Raw genomic sequence first — 16,695 nt, forward strand, 5'->3', positions numbered from 1 at the left:
CTATATACATGTAAAATTTAACCCCTAATTTTAGTCCTTTTCTAATCCAAATGTCCATAATTTAAACAAAATTAAATACTGACACATAGATACATGCAAAATGAAAACCCTACTTTTAGCCCTTTCCTAACCCCAATGTTTATAATTTGAAAAAACTAAATCTATATGATGTTGTAATGTTGGCATATGAATTTGCTTTATAAATGTCACCCTGCTAATTATCACTTATACATATTCTCAGGCAAAACTTTTAACCCCTCTGCAGCTCTATCCTCGCCTTATGGCCAATGAAAAAAACTTGAATCTATGCTCATTAAGAAAACTCTTGGATAACATTTGTCTTATATGATCAAGTTGTTCTTAATTGTTCTTAAGGTATTCAATGTATAATGACCATATTCTGTACCTAATAAATGAATGGTCCAGTGTTTTTAATCAAATTAGCATTTTGAAGATGTTATCAAATAAAAGTACACCACCAAAGGAATTTACAAAATTTTGATTATTGTCCAATTAATTGCACCTTGAATATTATATTGAAGTCTATGGGCAGCGCATGTTTTGTTTAGATATTCAAAAAGGTAATTTGAACCTCATACAAATCTCTTGTGAAAATATGCATAAACTCTCTCTTTATTGAAACATGAAATAAAATAAGTCATCTACCACAGATATATTGACAAAATTTAAATTTTCTTCTTTGCATCAAGGGCAGATAACTCTTGAAAATGTTTATGGTGCAAAATGGTCATGCAGTTTCTAATATGTTATCAGTCATGTGAATTTGGTTCATTTTACTTTCATCATTAATATCTAGCAATACATATTTAACTAGTTTAAAATAATTCAAAATTGCTCAATATTCCTTCATTATACATCGAATACCTTAAAATAACAGATTTTTAATGACATTATCCCATTTTTCATATTTCTTCATTATCTCCCCTTGAAAAAAGATGCAGCACCTTTATTTGAATAAGCTTTATTCCTTTTAAGCAGAGATACATTGTACCAAATGTGGTTTACATTGACCAAATGTTAGAAAAAAAAGAAAATGTTAAAACTTAATGGAGGACAAACAGTCAAAACATAAATGTTGCATTGTTGGATACCAGAAACTTCTTTTTATCAGAATTGTGCAATTGAGCCTTTGGATCAGGTGAGCTAAATTCCATATCCATGTTTAGCTATGGACCTCACTGTTTAAACAGGTGTGCTATATCTTCTTGAAGTAATGTACACCATATACAAATGTTATTTTTAAGGCAACTCACTTCAATTTATTAATACTGGTACAATTTAGAAGATCTGAATTCCACTGGCAACTGTCAAAGGCAATCTAGTCTCACTTATAGATGAATCAGAATGTTTTTAAATGTACTTTTAAAGCTTTAATTCAATTGTCACAGCAGAATTTGTTTAACTTCCAAGAAATATTTTTCGAACTGGCTGGCTCTCTCAGTTGGACATTCAAGCACTCAAAATGGCTGCATGATTATTTTTTCTGATGAACACTAGGAATTTTCTTTTGTCCTGGTTTTCTTCTTTAGCCCACCATCTTGCATGCATCTATATTGAAATTAAATTTAAATGATCATTTAATCATGCATGTTTAAAAAAAAACACTTCAAATTATCAAATCCTTCCTGCATATATATATATATATATATATATATATATATATATATATATATATATATATATATATATATATATATATATATATATATATATATATATATATATATATAAAACAGTGTATTATTTGAATTTGGAATTATTCGCAAATGTACATGTAATCTGGTTCCCCTTAAAAATTAGAAAGGCTATAATTCTGTCAAAAATCAATAAAGTGGAATGAAATGCAAACTTGATCTGTAACTTAATTATCAAGGTACACACACATGTACTAAAAATCAGCTAAATACACATGTACACTGTATCTGCGGGTGTTTAGTATGCTGGCATATTTCTGCCCTCTACATGCAAGTTAAATTATGTTAACATGAAACATAATTATGTAGACATGCAATTTATCTATGTCAACATGCAAAATAATTATTTTAACATGCGAGATAAATATGTAGACATGCGACTTATTTATGTCAACATTCAAGATAATTATGTAGATATGCAACTTATTTATCTCAACATGCAAGATAATAATTATGTTAACATGCAGCTTATATTTTTCAACATGCGACTTATTTATGTCAACATGCGAGTTATATTTTACATGCAAGATGATTATGTTAACATGCAACTTATTTATGTCAACATGTGACTTATTCATGTCAACATGCAACTTATTTATGTCAACATGCAAGTTATATTTAAACAAGCAAAATAATTATGTCAACATATGCATGCAAGATAATAAGTTGCATGTCAACAAACATATCTCACATATTGACATAATAAATTAACCCGCATGTCAACATAATTATCTTGCATGTTGACATAAATAAGTTGCATGTTAACATTAATTATCTTGCATGTTGACATAAATAAGTAGCATGTCTACATAATTATCTTGCATGTTAACATAAATTAGTTGCATGTCAACATAATTCTGTTACATCTTGCTTGTATGATGTCATATAATGGTGTGCATAAGTAAAGTTTAAAATTAGATTCTCTTGAGAAGTTGGAAACTTGCAGGTAACATAATTATTTTGCATGTTGGCATAAATAAGTTGCATATCTACATAATTATGTTGAATGTAAACATAATTTATCTTGCATGTAGGGGGCAGAAATATGCCACCAATGCCCATAGTTTAGAAAAAAAATCCAGAAAACCAAGTGATAAAGACTGACAGACAGACTGAAAGACAGATAAAGGGGAAACCTGTAGTCCCCTTCGGTTTCACTGGTCAAGGGGACTAAAATAATAACATATGGTGTACAAATATTTTGGAGACTCTCTGGAACAGTAGTATATTCATTAATTTTAAAATGAACATCATGAAAATATTGATCTTAGTACATGTACATGATGTGTCATAATAGAACATGCTAACTAAATAAATTAAAAGGAAAATCCCACTTTTCAGAGCACGGTTTTAATAAAACAAAAAGTGTGGAAAACCAAATGGGACAGACTGACAGACAGTCAAGGAGAAAATCTATAGTTCTCTCCAGTTTAAACGACATGGGACTATTAAAATAAGAAGTTTACACCCCCTCAAATGTTAAACATATAAAAAGACCCTTCTTTTTTGGATTGAGATTTTTTTTTTTTTTTTTTAAAGTGATATTCTTACATTTGGTGATCCAAACAGAATTATAAAATTTAAAACTAGATTTACATAAAATTTTAATGAATAATGAGTAGAGAAAACATTTTTTAAACATTAGAAATTTTAATCTATCCATTTTAGCAAATATTTTTCATCACTCGAATCATTCTTGCTATGGCAGATTAAATTTGAAAAAAATAATCATTAGATTGGCAGATTAAATTTGAAAAAAATAATCATTAGATGCGTAGGTTGCAGGGGCTTTTGAATTAAAAAAATATTGTGTAAAGGAAGTCTTAACATACAAATATTAGCTGTACATATATACATTAAATATTATACAATTATTGCTGGTTTTTGAGGTCAATACAATGATTTAGACACCTGAAGAGTACAGTATTCACCGAGCCCGAAGGGCGAGGTGAATATTGTACTTCGAAGGTGGCTAAATCATCGTATTGACCGAAAAAACAGCAATAATTGTTTTATTATATGATTAAATGACACACACTCATTAAGCAATCCATGCCATCTTACTTGTTCACATCTATTGAAGTACTACCTGAACATAATGAGAGAAACAGGGTTAAAAAACAACCAGTTTTATCACATGTATTTTGGAATTTTTAATTCTAGTTTAGGGTCAATGACTAGAGGAAATAAATGTCAGGCACATATATAGGATTGATTTTGAAAATGGGGGCATTAGAAGGGGAAAAAAATGACAACTTACCTGAAAACAAACTTTTGACTAGCCCCCCCCCCCCCCCCCCCCCCCAAAAAAAAGGAAAAGAATTCTCCCAACTCAAAATTTTATTTAGTGGGATATAAAGATCCATAAACGAGGGGAGTGGGGCTTTCATTGAAATTTTTTATACTTAAAATTTAAAATAAAACTTTACATTCTCAAAAGGTGGGGAGAGAGCGGCAGTCCTCCTGCAACCCACCACTCCCACCCCTCACCAAAGAATCAATGTGCCTTTAATGTTATGTTCATATGAATGGAAGTCAGGTGCAAGTGAAATAACTTTCCAAAACTATTTGCATCAATTTGGAATTTCCCTATCTATTTTTGGTCAAATGTAGAATAAATAATTCCTTATATTGACCTGAAAGGTCACGTGCAGGTCAATATAACGTAGTATTTTTCTAACATTGTTGGATCTCAGCCAATCAGAGAGATGGGAATTATTCAATCATATAATAAATAAATATATATATATTACCGTATATACTCGCCTATAAGTTGGTTCGCATATAAGTCGGTTGTATTTTTTAAGCTTTTATTAGAGGGATTGACCATGTTGACCGTCTAAAATATCAGTCTTTTTATAACTCGCCTATAAGTCGGACAAAGAGTTTTGGTCCAAATTACAACTCCCAAAAAACCGACTTATAGGCGAGTATATACGGTATATATACACTGTACTGTAGAAAGCCTGTCCACTGCTAGAATTCATTCACCATTTTTTAATAAATATGTTGTCAACTTACATGACTTAGTGTCTTCAACTTATCCCTCTTATCAGTTAAACTTACATAATTAACATGATTAACCATGTTATCTGACACATTTGCTTTCAACAGATTTTATCATAATCTAAAAATATCTCATGATTTTATTGCAATTATAAATTCATAAAATTTATATGTCCTTATTTGTCGCATATAGTCTCTTAATTAGGGGTGTTTGTTATACATGGACCAGTATATGGAGATAACTTTCAACTGAAGTTGGTTACCAGTTAAAGGCAATCTTAATTATCTTTACTTTTTTGGTTGTCAATTTAAAAATCAGAAAAGAATTCAAGTCATCTTAATTTAAGTACGACTTCACTGTACTTTACAAAATGTAAACTTTTTTTTTTGAGATATAGAATTTTGGATTACCATGATTACTGATTCTATAAACATGATAAATTATATTTATAAACAAACCTTATCATAATGATTGAAGAACACATTTATTCTTATTAATAACAATTTTACAGTGGAAACTTCAAGGAATTTTTTTTTAATATTCTATAGAACACGTAGAACAAAAGTAAAAAAAAATTAAGTGATATGCATCAATTATATCATAAAACACAAGTCAAAATATTGTGACAGTCATGATTAAATTTTTTTGCATTTTGATACTCATCCCTACTTTTAATTAAATGAATATTTACTCTACACTTTGTGTAAGTTTTGAATGAAAAAGCATTTATGAGATTAGACTCAAAGCAAAGCTAGGGGGCTTATGAACAACAAAACAAGAGGCCCATGGGCAACAACACTCACCTATCAGTCACTTTGGCCCTGCTGTTCTGCCACAGATTTTTCCCCCAATATACATGTGTTCCTAATGGCTATGTAAAATTTTGATCATCTTTTGTGGCCCAACCCTATATATAGGGGCCTTCATTTAATAAAAAATGAATCTACGCTACCAGAGGATGCTTCTTACATTATTATGTTTCATCGTGGCTTTAATGTTCTTGAGAAGAATTAAGCATTTTAAAGATTTATCCAATGTAATCCTGATTGTGGCCCCACCCTACCCCCAGGGGCCATGATCTGAACAATTTAAAACCTACACTACCTAAGAAAGCTTTCACCTATTTTCATCTTTTCTAGTCCAGTATTTCTTGAGAAGAAGATATTTAAAATTTTTCCTATATATTTCAATGTAAAGTTTTGATTCCCTATTGTGGCCCTATCCTACCCCCAGGGGACATGTTTTGAACAATTTACAATCTACACTACCTCAATCAGGAAGCTTTCAACTAAATTTCATCTTTACTAGTCCAGTAGTCTTGAGAAGAAGAATTTTAAAGATGTTTTTCCTACAATATTTTCAATGTAAAACATCCATTCCCTATTGTGGCCCCACCCTACTCCCGGGGACCATGATCTGAACAATTTATAATCTAATCTTCCTTAAGAAGCATTTATATGAGTATCAGCGTTTCTGCCACAGTGGTTCTTGAGAAGAAGATATCTGAAGATTTTCCCTATATATTTCATTGTAAAATTTTCATCCCCTAATTTGTGGCCCCATCATGCCTTGTGGGGGCAAGATTTGAATAATTTACAATCTACACTACCTCAGGAGGCTTACATATAAGTTTCAGCTTTTCTGGCTCATTGCTTCTTGAAAGAATATGTTTCAATGGCCCCACCCTATTTTTGCATTTCTTGATTATCTCCCCTTGGAAGGAAACTTGGCCCTTCATTTTAAAATTTAGAATCCCCTTTACCCAGGAATGCTTTGTACCAACTTTGCTTAATATTGGCCCAGTGCTTCTTGAGAAGAAGTTGAAAACATGTGAAAAGTTTACAGATGGACGGACAGACACTGGACAATATGTGATCTAACTTGAACTTTCAGCTCAGGTGAGCTTAAACTGGAAAAAGGGTGGGAAGGGGGGTGTTAAGTCATACATGCACCTTGTCCATTAGCTTTCACGAAAATTAAAAATATATGTACATGTATTTTTAAAAAAAATCAATGTGAGAAGCTACATCAGGGTTTGAAATTAACAGTAGCCCACTCGCAATTTGCGACTAATGTTCCATATGGGCGACTTAAAATTACGTTCAAGTTGCCCACATGGCGATTAGAAAATTTACGATAATAAATATTTGTTTTTCAATTTTGTCCGAATGTTTTGTTTTTTTCTCTTGAAAAATTTCATAATCAGTAAAGTGCTTTATGATTACCCGTAAGAAGTACTTATACATAAAGCGTCTAAGTGATTGTGTCAGGCACAATGTGACATCGACGGGTCAATAAGCCCAAGAAACCAAAAAGTTCTGTTGTTATTTGTGAATGAAAACGTGCCATGTGCTCTATATATGATATTGAATGATCATATCAATCTTCATAAACAGAAGAGTTCCACTTCAAATTTAGATAAGTCGTGCATAATGTTACAACGGATAGAAAAGAAACACAAAACACATGATAAAAAAGAAAAGAAAAATGGGGTTATTGTTTTTATATTCAATAGAAGGTGTGATAATCTGTGGGTGAATAAATTTTGATGTGGGCCCCAGAATTGAGGTTCAGTAGCCCACATTGCTATCAAAGATTACAAGTTAGTTTAAAACCCTGTACATGTAAAAATTAGTTAAAATTAAATGGTAGTAATTAAAATTGCTAGGTCATTAACAATCAAGATAATTGATATAAATGTTTAATTCACTTACCAACAATGAGATCCAAGTTCAAAGAGCCATATTTCCAATGGTTGATTCTTTGTCATCAAAACTCCTAAAATCCGTCTTAGTCTTAACTCGCACATCTTCCTTAAATTTTTGAGAATCATGATTTTTGTTAATTTTGTCAGTTCAACAGTATTTCCTGACTTAATGGAAGTCTGAAAAAAGTCCTGAGGATTACACTCTACTATTCTTTTTTTTCACACTCCCATGGAATTTTTTCTGATTTGTCATATTTGGTTTCTCACAATCCTAAAATCTTTCTATTGTGGCTATACATGCTTCCTTTAAACTTGGTTGATATCATGTGTTCTATGATCCACCACAAGCTGTAGAACAGACATCCTTCTTCTTACAGGGTTTGTTGATAAGAAATGTTCATAACTAAAAAGATAAAGTGATTCCCATCTATTAGAATGTTGCAGACCTTTAATGAAATATCAAGATTACAAACAGTATTTAAGCTCAAAGGTGCATTGAAACATTACTAATTGTGAGCATTGCAAACATAGATCTCTAAAACATCAGAGGTGGGATGAGTTGTCATGGAGGAATAAGCATCCCCTGTCAACTAGTTACAACTGCTGTGAGCTCCTTGTCATAATAGGGTGAAATGGATAAATCTGTAGACAATTCAGTATGAAAATAATTGCCTAACAATTTCTGTATGAAAAACATCGATCAGTAAACATTCGACTTATCTGTACAGTAGACTGTATTTGTTAACAAGGTCATTGTATAAAACACAGAATTTGCAAAATGTTCAACCTGTATCATCAACTTATTTGCCAATAGCTTGCCTCATTTTAGTAATTGTTTGTACTAGGTACACATGCTCTTGTCCTTTGAATCAAATGGGAGTCATAAACTCCATATGAAGGTGATAATGCTACATAAGTAAGGGAAGTTAATAATAGAAAAATTAAAGTTATGTGTTTATCATAAAATTTAGTTGTTACTTTGCCATTAATGTCTTTGTCTAGTAAAATATTCAAATATGAAACAGATGTATATGCCTCTGTTGTGTCTTTAATTTTGAGTTCAAAGAGATAATTACATGTGAATGAAAAAAATATAATGAATAGTGATCAATCTCAAAAAATGTATAAACACTACAAATCTGTGAAGTGCCTTGGAAAAACAAGGACCCCCTGGAAATCCCAGAGGTGGGATCAGGTGTCTAGGAGGAGTAAGCATCCTCTGTTGACCGGTCACACCTGAATAAGTTAATGTAGGAATAAAAATGAATAATTACTGTCCATTGATAAAGCATCATCAATATGTCATTATACATGATATATCTAATCATGTACCGTTAGTATATATAGGACAGGAAATACAAAATATAGTTATTTATAAAAAAAAGTACAGTGCTACCTCGGTATATTGCCAGCTTTTGTCCAAGGCAGATTTTGGCATTATAGCGAGGGTGGCAATATAACGAATTCTGCCATAAATTACAATTCAGTGGGTAATCAAAGCAAAATAAATAGTTTATGTAATTCATTTCAGTTACAGTCTGTTAATGTCATGCTTGTGCACATACGTATAAGGGAAGCTCTCGTTTCTTTTTGAAAAAGAAGTCATTATTTTTTTAGTTTACAATATTTTTACTGAAAAGAAACAAAATGTCAGAATATTGAACACCTGTCAATTCCCTGCTCTTTCGCCATGCTCTAAGAATTTAATAACCTGATAACAAAGATGTCAGTAGCCGTTATAGCCTCTCGGTATTAAAAAAGTTTTGAGAATTATTATTAATCTCATCTGAATCGAAAGTAGATTTTTTTCACCGTCTCAAGAATTTCTGAATCAGTTAAAAAGTTTGGTTGGTAAAGTGTCATGACGAATGGCAAGTCACGTGTCAGAATACGTCAACCTGTTGTAATAAACATGCATTCTTATGTTTGCTGGTACCTGTGTACTTCTCTTCCGATTCTGTTTTGATATTTAATAATCAACCCAATCTGTGCCCAACAATTTATGAAAAATTCAGGGGAAACAGAATCCTTAATATTTTCACGTGCGGAATTATAGTAGTCTAAAAATAGAGGTGGGATTTCCTTTTGATCGATAGAATGGCTTCTTAATCTAAGGGGACACAAATGAATATTTGCATTTATTATGGTTGGGGGCATTATCCATGATAAGCAATAATCGGCGATTAACAATCAAATAGATCGAATATTGATCAATCAATTTTTTTTTCTCGTAATCCAAATTTGTACGCTTTCTCTTGCCTGACGTTTCCATTACTGTGATGAAATAATTCTTCTTTCTTATAAAAACACGCCAAAGACATTGCTAATTTTGAGTTTTATTCACTAATTATTTTTAATTTAGCTGAATTCCTTGTCCAGCCCATTACGCTTCACCACAACCACTGTCAAAGCACGGGTGTGTTGTCCAAATTACCGACCCGCTCTAGGTAATTGGCATTGTTCTCGAGGGTTTTCCTTATATAATTTGACCTTTTGTTTCCTAAAACCAGTGGCGGATGGCAATAAGCAGGGGTGGCAATATAACGGGTGTATTAACAAAAGGGGGAAATCCGTTCTTCGAGAATTCTTGGCAATAAGCGAGGGTGGCAATATAACGGAGGGCAATATACCAAGGTAGCACTGTATTTTCAACTTCAGCTAGGTCATCATATTAAAAAAAATCATATATTTCCAAACATTGAGGAGTTTCATTGTATTTAATCTTGTAAATAATGTATCTGACCAGCAACATATGGCATGTGGCTTAATTGTGCTATTACGCATGCATCAAAATTTATTTCTAATTATAGCTTTCCTTAGTGTGCACACGGCCTTAATGCAAAGAAATTTGATGCGCAGTAAATTAATTTGAATTAACTTATTTGCATTAAATTGTCCATGTGAATGTGGTTCAAATTTAATCTGTATTAACTTACGTTTAATTCGAATTAAACCCTCCTTGTGAAGACGACATTAAATGTACATATCTCATACTGTACACCCTCATCAAAACTTCACAACCAGATAATACATATTCTTGTCAGCTGTCAAAATCACATTCGCATGATTAAAATGAAAGTGAACGTGAAGTTGAATACCGATCCCGATTAGAATGAAGACAATTAAAGGACTGTTAAGGACCCTCTATACACTAAATCAAAAATGTTTTTAGTCCAAGATAAATAAATTGAACACTTTATTTGCATGTGTTATCTCACTCAAGTAAACAATGTGTAGAGATTTCTGTTCATCAATACTTTAATGTCTTTGAATATTTTTCTTAGGGTGTAAACATGCCATGTACCCTGTGTTGAACATGTTGAAATTCAAGAAAATGAAGTAGATCTGATAAGCTCATTATTTATACCTTTATACAATATGATTTTTTTATTCAATTGTTAAGAATGCTTGTATTAACTAAAATTCAGTAACAGACTGCTAGGATTTCAATTTATCAAATTTGATTTAGACCCCAGGGCGAATTAGTCTCTATCTCCATAAAAATACCATAAAATCAGAGCTCTTTGGTGTGCAGTATATACTAGAGTGTAATTGATTTGTATGAGAAAACTGAAATTAAAATAATCATGGAGGGTAAAAAATTGGGGGGGGGTTACAATCTTTCAGATTTCTTCTAATTCCATCAAAAAATATATACAGAGAGCTTAATTTATGCAATCTAAGTAATTATAATACACAGATGATAACATTTCTTGCTCATTTGAAATTACATATACATTTGTAATATTCTTGGCACACCGACTTGTTCACTATCAACAAAATGTTTTCCTTTTAAATTAAATTTTAATAATCTGGTTAAGTGGTACATTCTAACAGATACTCTTTATCAACAAACTTCTCTTAACATAATTGATCACTCAGGTTTACAGCGCCTGCCAGTCAATCGATATCAAACATTAATTAATAGAGTCCGGCCTCTAAAAGATTATGAGGCCCCTTACATTTTTTGTTGTATTGTCAAAATGTCTTTTATTGTCTTTTTTACTATTTTTAATACACTTACAAACAACTTGTTCCTTAGACACTAAATAATGATTAAATAACTTGAGTTTGGTCTGAATTTGCTGTGCTTTTCCAGTCACTGCACTTAAAAATACTATTTTTGCATCTACTGTAAGTTTTAATCGCATTAAGGTGTTGATTATATACATGTACTGTAGAAGGACAAATTTTTGTGGGCATAAAATTTTGTTATTTCTTATGTTATCTGAGAAGGTTTTGTAGGCATTAAATTTCATTGTTATGAATGTAACCCTACTCATTATATTGAAATGTAATATTTCATGTGGGATTAACAATGAACAAATGACAAAATAAAGGAATATTTCTGCTTTAAAAGCATAATATTGTGTGTATATATATACACTGTATAGCCCTGGCCTTGGGGAACTGGAATCTTGCTCCCTCCCTCAATGATATACTTTAACTGTATAATAACATAATTGTATTCTCTGCAGTTGGAAAATCTTTTCATTAATTTTTCTTTTTAAATCCCTCAATAAAAAAAAAAATCTCTTCATTTTGAATTTCAGTGGTTGCATTATACCCCAATAAATACATGTATAGTGCGTACCCCTCCTTCTTTGTTTTTTGGTTTTTTTTTTCTGAAAATAGAAGTGTGCACACCATAAAAGAGAATTTATAGTAGTTCGTATTTGTCTAATATATTAACACATTACATATGGAATGCCCCGATGACAACAATGGCCAATGGTGTAGTATTAATTATCTGTCCTGTTTATTATGGAAAATAGCTTAATAATGAAAATTATCAGTATGACTGTCAGTTGCAAACAACTTTTTTTTTTTTAATCCCATTTAAATAATTTTATTTTACTTTTTATCTGGACTACATGTATCATTGGTGAAGTTCTTTGTCTTTTAAACTGAACCTTTAATTTTTTTTTATACTGGCACAATTAGCTGATAACATACAGACTTAATTTTAAATTTATTGATCCTCCCAAATATTTTCCGGTCTTGGGCCAACAGACTGTCATTAAGGTAAATAAATATGTAAAACACTGATTCATGACTGTAGTATATTGAAATAATGCAGGAAAACATGTACAGATCATGTTGATACACAAACACATCATCATGAACTCCGATCATCAGAACTTCAGGTAGTTTTGTTTTTTTTCTGACATGTAGGTTTTCACTATTAAATGAATATTATATAATTGCATTCATACCATAAACTTCTCTCTGCTGTGTTCTGAGAATCCATGAACATTGATAATTTCTGATCCGAAACCAATGAATCTACCTGAAATGTATTATAATATTATGCAGTTTTAAAACATAAATTCCATGATAAATAAATAGGAAAATATATTCTTTAATTACTGTAACTTAGTAGAAGTCGCATCATTTTCATGAATCATCACAGCTATATATACATATTCTCTCAAAACTGTCCCAGTGCAATAATGAGTGCATAACAATAAAATGACAAGTATCAATCTTTAAATTCACATACTTTGAAAACTTTGTACATTAAAATTAGGGCATGGCACTGTCTAAATGCACAGCATGTCTTTGACATTAATATCAACTTATATAGCTGCACTATACCCTCAGGTTGCCAGGGCTAGAAGACCACGTTGAAGCAGGGACCTATACATGCTTAACAATTATATCTATGTCCCTGGGAGAAGTAAACAGCTACCCCCCCCCCCCCCCTTTCATCATTTAAATTATTTCTAATATTTACGCCTCAGTTGTACATGTGTTTTTTTAGTTGACAGCTTAATATGTACACAATATTAACAATGCTTTTAGCAGCCCACGTACCTATATATAACCCAGGCAGACTGAACGTTTCCCCGGCCCATAACACGTTGTGACCGACTCTACTTTCGTTTTTAGTATGAAACCTTCGAACTTGACATGACACATAAACAAGACGCGAAACGCAAGAAAACATTTAAAATTTCTAACAATATATTTTGCTACACATTTCAAAAGATCAACGTTGATTCAATAAAAAATCGAAATATTAGATGCACGTACATGCAGAAATAGTTTCTCTCCGCGAGTACAACATATACCAATACGGAATGTGTTTACCTTCCCAGAGACATAGATATAGAGAAGATTTCTTTATGTTTTCACTAACATTAATAATAATAACTTTTAGTTTAATGGTTTTAACCATTTATACTGCAATCATGCAACGATGCACATTGTAAGAATACAGCATATACATGTATACATATCGTAGGAAAATTATTGAGTAAACAATAATGCCGTAATGTCATAATGGACACATATCTTTACTCATTTATTCATAGGCCATATTTAATACATGTACATAAAATTAATTTATTTATTTACAGATTTTGTACTTACCTTTTACAAAGTTTACTTCGTCCTCATGTACATGACTAAGTGTGAAACGGGTACTGTATTATGATGTCAGTTACGACGTCATTTGATGTAACGAGCATGCGCACTCGCAATGTGTGTAAGTCTCGCCGAGAAGAAAAAATGATGGATCGGTGGTCATCTTATACACACTCATTACACAGATCTCATGCATCCGGTCAAATTAACACTTCATTTTTTTGAAATGGGATGCATCCTAGGACATTTTCTAGTTGATTTATGACAAAATCCAACTGAACACCACCATTTCGTGTTCATTTGGATTTTTCCGTGTTCATTTAAACGTGTGCCGTCTAAAGCACGTGTCCAATTGACAGGGTTTACAAACACACACACCCTCACACACACCCTCACACCCTCACACACACACCCTCACACACACACACACACACACACAAAATAAAAAAAAAGTTATATAGAATAAAATTCAATTTAAGTTGTATGTTGTATGACAAGTTTATTTAAAGAGGACCCAAACTGATGAAGGAGAAGTTAACTGCTTGATCTTTGAAAATCTACTGACGATACAAATGGTATAAATATATCCAAAATCAATATAACAGGGGCATACCTTTCACGTTTTCCCCCTACAGTGCATTTCTCACCGATTTTTCTCAATTGTTTACTTCTTTACGTGCTCTCGTGCTAAAAATATCGCCACGCAACTTATCATTTAAACGGGAGGTAACTCTAAAACATAGACGGTGATCGGCGTTATACATCGTTACGTTACTGTACCGAGTCTTTTATTTTTTGTAAATCTTTTATCATATAGTGAACACGTTAGAATTTCCCAACTAATTGACTCTCAATTGTCACGCTTCACAGCATATTCGCCAATCAACGACCATGTTTGTTAAGCACAGTCCGCTTTCTCTCAAGAGGGAGGTGCATGCCAGTCGTAGTATAAACACAATTAACTACTCAAGTCATAAGAAAGTAGGTGCTTATACTCAAATGCAATATACATGTAAATTTAAGCACTCTTGCTCATCATAACTGTACACTTAGTTTCTTTACTTTATAACCCGGAACAGAAAATAATATTAATTTTCAAATAAATTATGCTTTTTCACTATACAATCAGTAGAGTTTCCCCTTTCACCAGAACCCCCTACCTTGGGGCCATAAATTTAACAAATTTGGAAGAGGCATCCTTGCTTATCATAACCATGCACTTAGTTCATTTAAATAATACCCATTAGCAGAGAAGGTTTTCAAAGGATTAATAATTTTTCACTATATAATCAATAGAGTCCCGTCCTAAGACCAGAACCCCTGAACCTGGGGCCATGAAATTCACAATTTTGCAAGAGGTACCCTTGCGCTTCTAAACTATGTACATATCTAATCTGTTTGATACCCAGGAGCAGAGAAGAAGATGTTCAAAGAATTAATGCATTTTCACTATATAATCAATAGAGCCCCACCCAAACACCAGAACCCCTCTCTCTGGGGCCACAAATTTTGCAATTTTGGAAAAGGCACTCTTGATAATCATAACAACTAGTTTATCTGCTTTGTATACAGTGGAAGAGAAGAAGATTTTTAATCTCCAAAACCCCTAACCCTTGGGCCATGAATTTCAAAATTTTGGTAAAGGGCTTAATGCTTATTACAATCATGCCAACAGTTTGACTGCTTGATGTCGAAGAGTAAAGAAGAAGATCTTTAAAGATAGCATTAATTTTGATGGTTTTAGCCCACCCTTCAGTCCCCAAGGGGGGCAGGGGCCATGAAATTCACAATTTTTTACCCCTTCACCCATTGATGCCAAAATTGTTTGAAACTGGTTCAACGGTTTAAGAGAAGAAGCTGAAAATGTTCAAAAGTTTACGACCGACGCACGACGGATGACGACGGACAAAAACAGATAGCAATAGGTCATCTGGGTGACTCAGGTGACCTAAAAAGGACGTCACTTTTATTTACTTACCTTGTCATTGGTCATTTGCAAAATTATTTTGTTTAAAAACATTCTGATTGTACACACAAGAATTCTGAAGTGATATTAAAAAGATGCTTGAGTTTCTGATTGACAATATCTATTTAGCTTTTGGAGACCAGGTCTCCCAACAATCTGTTGGAATTCCATTAGGTACCAATTGCGCCCCATTGGTAGCAGACCTATTTTTGTATTCATATGAAGCAGAATTTATTCAAAATCTAATACACGAGATAAGGAAATCTCTTGCTGTGGCCTTCAACTCGATATTTAGATATATCGACAACGTATTATCAATTATCAATAGTTATTTCCATTCATGAAATATATGGAGATAACGACCAGTATTCAAGCTCAAAAGTCCATAAATACAAATACGCCCGCCGTCCGCTCCTTGTCATGATCGGGAAATAACGGAGAAATCCGTCGACAATTCAGTGTGTAAATAATGGCCTAAAAATTAGTATGAAAAAGTCAGTAAGCATTTGACTTAATGATAAATTGTATTTACTGACAAGGTCATTGTATCGACCATAGAGCTTACGAAATGACAACTTTAAACGAGACTGCTGATCTTCTGTCGACACAATATATACCAGTGTGCTTGAAATAAAAGATACCACAGAGACTGACACATCTGTTTCAAATTTAGATATTTTACTAGAAAAAGACGTTAATGGCAATCTAACAAAAAAGCTTTATGATAAACGTGATGACTTTAACTTTTCAATTGCAACTTCCCTTACTTATGCAGCAATTTACCCTTATCACCAACATATGGGGTGTATATCTCTCAGTTGATTCGATAGGCAAGCGCATGCTCTACGTATGGACAATTTCTAATACGAGGTAAGTTATTTACATACAAGTTGATGAAACAAGAATATCAACCGTCTCGTTTAAAGTCATC

The 16,695-nt window shown here is 32.5% G+C and overlaps 1 long non-coding RNA gene across 2 annotated transcripts; it reads right to left on the reverse strand.

Moving 5' to 3' along the window:
* Window positions 1-966: 966 nt before the first annotated feature.
* LOC133188963 (uncharacterized) lies at window positions 967-13,305 on the reverse strand. Of its 2 annotated transcripts, XR_009721356.1 has the most exons (4): window positions 13,247-13,305; window positions 12,646-12,719; window positions 7,437-7,832; window positions 967-1,569 (listed from the first exon to the last, which is right to left on the reverse strand). It is a non-coding gene; the product is annotated as an uncharacterized LOC133188963 (long non-coding RNA). The 2 variants fall into 2 exon arrangements; XR_009721357.1 differs by lacking the exons at window positions 12,646-12,719; window positions 13,247-13,305 and adding an exon at window positions 10,366-10,475.
* Between the last annotated feature and the right edge of the window lie 3,390 nt (window positions 13,306-16,695).

This window comes from Saccostrea echinata, unplaced genomic scaffold (assembly GCF_033153115.1).
Source record: "Saccostrea echinata isolate AGI-Se365-2 ecotype Australia unplaced genomic scaffold, CSIRO_AGI_Sech_v1 ptg000016l, whole genome shotgun sequence".
NCBI classification, from domain to species: Eukaryota; Metazoa; Mollusca; class Bivalvia; order Ostreida; family Ostreidae; genus Saccostrea; species Saccostrea echinata.